Below are 5,688 nucleotides of genomic sequence, written 5' to 3' on the forward strand. Positions count from 1 at the left end.
TTTTATTTTTAAAACATTTAACTATTGGCCGATTACATTTATTAATATCGAATCTACCAGTTTGTTCAAATAATAAGATAGTTTATATAAGGTAAATTTTTAATTGACTTTAAAGCCATTAATATTAGGACGTACTGTATAATAGTTCAAATAAAAAAAAAGATTTAGTAAGTAAACTTTTAGTTAATTTCAATCTCCTAAATATTAGGAAATTAATTTAATTACGATTTTTTCCAATATGAAATTTATTTTTAAAGGGTAAAAGAGGCGAATGACATTTCGCTAAGGGGCTTCGTGCTTTTAATATAATATAGATATAGATAAAAAAGAATATTTTTGAATTTATTGTCTAAAAAAAGCTAAAAATATTTATGTGACGATATATCATCTTATTAATGATAAAATGAAGAGTTTAAAAATAAATAGTTACTAAATATTAAAATATATTATTATATTTGAGATTAAGTAAAAAGAAAAGAGTGATGTATCAATTGATAGGAGGGCAGGCATAAAAGTCATTATCAAATATCAAGGTTGCTTGTGGGCTCGCTGCTTGGCATTCCCATAGATAGGTAAGGCTAGAAAATTAAGTAAATTGGCCCCTTATTTATTACTAAACTCCCAACTTTCCCCCCTACCTTTTAATGACATGTACTTTTTTATTTCGCTTTCACATTAGCTTATTTACTCTTCTAATTTATAAATTCACTCCCTTTTCTTCCTTTTTGGCACCCTCCCACAAAATGTTGTCTTCATTCTCTAGTCCTTGCCATTTCTATCTTTAATTAATCTCTATCATGGTATCAATGGACGTCGAGAAATTAATCTCCGACGTAAAGTTGTCGTCCGTCGTACCGGCGAAAATCACCGGAGCGGATAAAGTTCATGAATTTACTAACATGGACTTAGTCATGAAGTTGCATTACATTAAGGGTCTTTATTTTTTCAACAGTGATGCAGTTGAAGGTTTGAATATATATGACTTTAAAAAACCCATGTTTCATTTTCTTGAGCTATATTATGAGGCTTCCGGCAGGATTAGGAGGTCGGAGGACGGCGGTGGCCGGTCGTTCATAAAATGTAATGACGGTGGTGTTAGGATTATTGAAGCTAAGAGTAGCAAAACAATTGAGAAGTGGCTGGCTATGAATGATTCTTCTGTTAATGATCAGCTTGTTTATGATCAAGTTCTTGGTCCTGAGTTGGGCTTTGCACCTCTTGTGTTCATTCAGGTAATTAACTAAGATTTCTTCCTCTTCCGCGAATCAGAAATTCTAAATAAGGAATTCTGTTAACCCGGGAGAAGGTGTTAGGCATTTCCGGGTTCCATGGTTCTAACACGGTCGCTCAACTGTTATAATTATCGACTCTTTTATTAAATTTTACATTATTAGTGTAATATATACAGTATTTACAATTCATTCTAGGTTATGAGTCAATGCTTCTTCAATAGAGTTATTTGTAATTACTATTTTAAGTGACTTGATTGCATAAATTTTTTTTTACAGCATCAAGCGCATAAAACTTAAATTCTTCTAAAAATATATTGGGGTTTTTAAGATGTTAAGGTGGTTAAAGAGACAAAATTTTGCTCCAAAGAATATTCCCTGTGATCGGTATGTATATCTCTGTGTGCGCGCAGAGCCAGTGTAAACTTTTGTCACCGGGTTCATCTAAACTTAATATTTTTGATGGGATAGATAAATTTATATATAAAAATTTATTATAATAAAATTATAATTTTAAAAATATAATGGGTTCGATACAAAAAATCTTAATTATGTATCCGCCTGTGACTACGTGTGTGTAAATCAGCTGGTCTGGTATAGAAGGGAAAATTGCATGCAATTATTAATGATACATGAACGCAAGCTTGAATTAAGGCTCCGTGATCGGATAACCTAGTGGTGACTGTATGGAGGAGGTCCGACGAATTTATTTCATGAACTGCTGTACCATATTTAATTCTCTAGATTTACAGTTGTCAGTTAGCTTTGCATGTTGATTATTAATTAAATACGAATACGAATATTCTAGATTCTGCACTAGTTGAAAGAGTTAGATTGAGAAATAATAATAATAATAATAATTAAGAAGGTATACTTTTAATGATAAATGCTTTTCTAATATAAAAAATTTGCAACGGAACACTCTCTTATCCTCACTGTGCAATGGCTTAATTGCTAGCTATTTGATTTTAATTTTTATATTTAATTCAATTGCTATACTAATTTTTTTTTACACTCTAAAATAACGTATTATTCAGAGATATATAGTAAACGAAGTACTTTAAAGATGTGAAGTAGGATCGACAGATAGAGACTAGACTTCTATTTTATTGATGATTAAGTGGTGGATTTTATCGTTCTTCAGCATATTAAGATTTATTCTAGTAACTATCAATGAAAGAAAGGGTCCGCCATTTATTTCTAATGAGTCCATTAAAATAGGGATCAAACTCACCGTGGTTATAAAATATTAAATTATGTGCGAGCAAAATGTCAATAGCTTTCATATAAAACCATGAATAAACATTGGATTACTACAACATGCTGATGGTATTATGACTGATAATTTCCTATTTTAGAGAGTAGGTATCTTTCTTAATACAGATGGGATGGGACGTTATTAACTTCGTATAGGAGTATTTATTAGTCAAGATGAAAGTCAAATTTAATTTTGTTAGTCTTCGCCCTTGCCCCTTGGCAACCAGCCTGAAGTTTGGTGGGTGCGAAATTGACCACGACATGATTTAGCTTTTTAATTTTTTTTATGATCATGGTGTTCGGGCTAGCTTGCACGCACCTTAACTAATTCCACGGGATATCTGTCATCTCTCACTAGTAACAGATACCACGTAACTCTATCCGCCAACGCTTAGATAGATAAAAAGAAATCACCTAATTTGTTTGTCTCTACTGGAATATGAATTTGAGACCACTTCATTGACCAATAGGTCACACCCCTTTTTATTTTATCTTATATAAAAATCAAGAATTGACTCTTGTTGTCTCTAGATAAGCCTTGTATTTATTGAAGTACCAAAAGTATTAAGTCTCCTCTTTTTTTTTATATCAATATTTAATTTTATTTGCTTGTAAGTAGTTCATTAATATATGACCAACCCTACATTGAAATATGGCCCTTAGTTTTGATTTGGTACGGGGGCAAAAGTAGTTGGATTGGACCCTTATTTTTTTCAATCTCGAATTTGGTACTTTGTACCATGATATGCTTTTATGAAACCATTAATGTGCATTTACAAGTTACTTCCTCCGGTCCAAAATAAGTGATTTTTTGGTTATTTTCACACATATTAAGAAATTCACCTTTTAACATTAATTAGTAATAAAATTGACCATATTAACCTTTACTATTTCTTCAATTAAACACTTCTAACACATACTCCATCATTAATTACTCCAAGGGCAATGTAGAAAAAAAATAATTAATTCATTCTTGAAATCTGAAAATATTACTTATTTTGGACTACAAAAAAACAAACAAACCAAAAAGTCACTTATTTTGGACCGGAGGGAGTACCAATGCCTTGCCTAACTTATTAAACTTGGTTTCTGAATCTACCTGATCTCCTGAATATTCCAAAGAAGTATCAGCCTAAATATCTTTTCGTGACAAAAGTTTCCTTGTAATTAATCATATGCAAAATCATGAGTTATCACCACTTCTTTTGTTATTATTAAATTGCAAATTAAAAATTCTAGTTTTTGTAGACAACATCATTTAAGTTATATGCACCGATAATATAAAGATTATTTATTGCTCTAATTTTATTTTTTCTCGTGCCGAGAATCTACGGGAAACAACCTCTTCATATTTATTGTAGAGGTAAGTTCTGCGTACTATCTACCCTCCCCAACCCCCCAACCCCCAATGTGGAACGTAACTATACTGTGTTTGTTGTTGTTGTTGTAATGTAAAGATTATTTAAACACGCGATCAACACATCTTCACTTATTATAGTATGTAAGTTTCATTTTTATCGGGTTACAGATTAATAATAATAATAATAATAATAATAATAATAATAATAATAATAATAGAAATTTGCCTGTAATTACCTTATGTAACTTGATTACTTCTTTTTCACATTGGATCTTTTGTGTCCAGTTCACTTGGTTCAAATGTGGAGGGATGTCAATAGGGCTAAGCTGGGCTCATGTTCTTGGAGATGTATTTTCAGCTTCAAAATTCATCAACATTTGGGCACAAATCATGGCTGGTCATCAACTCCCACCTCAGTCTCTTAACAACTCAAGAACCAACAAATTCATCAATAATCCATTATTATCTACAGTTGAGAATTTGCCATATTCTATAAAGAGAGTTGATCCAGTTGGTGATCATTGGAGAATCACCAACACTTGCAAAATGATATCACATTCTTTTCACATTACAGAAAAGCAACTAAACCAACACATTTCCAAGATTTTTGGACCTAAACAATCAGCTAAAGTGAAGCCTTTTGATGTAATTTCTGCTACAATGTGGAAAATTTTGGCTAAGGTAAGGGGGAATCAGCAGAGCCTGGAATTGTGACAATTATACGTAGGGACAACTCTTGTGACAGAGAAATAACTCAAGTGTCTAACAATGGTCAAGTGATTAGCATAGTTGAAGCTAATAACGTTAAGGTTTCAAAGTCAAATGTTTTGGAATTGGCAAAATTGATAGCTGAAAAGAGTGTGGATGAGACTAAAGTTGTTGAAGAATTAATGGAGAAAGAAAATGGTACATTAGACTTTGTTGTGTATGGTGCAAATCTTACATTTGTGAATCTTGAAGAGGCAAATATTTATGGGTTTGAACTTAGGGGTAAAAAACCAATTTTTGCAAGTTATAATATTAGTGGGGTTGGTGTTGTTTTGGTGTTAGCAGGGCCTGAAAATTTGAATGGAAGGATAGTGAATTTGGTTTTGCCTGAGGATCAAATTGAAGGGTTTAAATATGAGTTGAGAGAGGAATTAGGCGTCTTCTGAAATTAATAGCATTTAATAAAGTTCTTAGTTACTCCATGTCATATGTGTTTGAGGATGGAGAATGGAACCAGTTGTATTTGGTACTACTGTTATAATTTTGGATAATTTCTTTGTGGTTTGCGAGATTATGCTCACCTCTCCTATTTTGATCTTTATGTAAACTTTGTATTTTTGATAATAATATACCATAACAGCAACAAACCCAGCTTAATCTCAAATGAAGGATCTGGAATCTAGGGAGGATAGTGTGTACGCAACCTTATAAAAACATAGAGGCACTTTTTGATAATAATATATTTATAATTAATTATTGAAATATAAAATTCATTTTATCAAACTAATATCCATTCATCTACTTCCTTTTTACCTATTATTATCCAACTATATCTAAGTTGAAGTGTTTGATCAAGTTTTTAGAAAAAAAAAATTTTGAGCAAAAGCAAAGCAATTTTGGAGCAGCAGAATAAAAATAGCTTCTGTTTAACCAAAAAGTGAGATTTCAGTCAAAGCTTTAATTTAGAAGAACTCGGGTTACTGATAATCAAAAATGAGCAAAAGGAAATGATTTTTGCTAACAATCAGATAAGCAGAAGAAAACAAATTAAATCAGTGTATTCAGATGATCTTTCGTGTGTCCTTACAAATGATCTCTTCTCTCCTTTTTATAGCTATCTCAAAGATATACGTT

The 5,688-nt window shown here is 31.6% G+C and overlaps 1 pseudogene; it reads left to right on the top strand.

Moving 5' to 3' along the window:
• Positions 1 to 710: 710 nt before the first annotated feature.
• On the top strand, positions 711 to 5,128 carry LOC107826216 (protein ECERIFERUM 2-like; annotated as a pseudogene).
• The last annotated feature ends 560 nt before the right edge of the window (positions 5,129 to 5,688 follow it).

This window comes from Nicotiana tabacum, chromosome 20, assembly GCF_000715075.1.
Source record: "Nicotiana tabacum cultivar K326 chromosome 20, ASM71507v2, whole genome shotgun sequence".
Lineage (NCBI taxonomy): Eukaryota > Viridiplantae > Streptophyta > Magnoliopsida > Solanales > Solanaceae > Nicotiana > Nicotiana tabacum.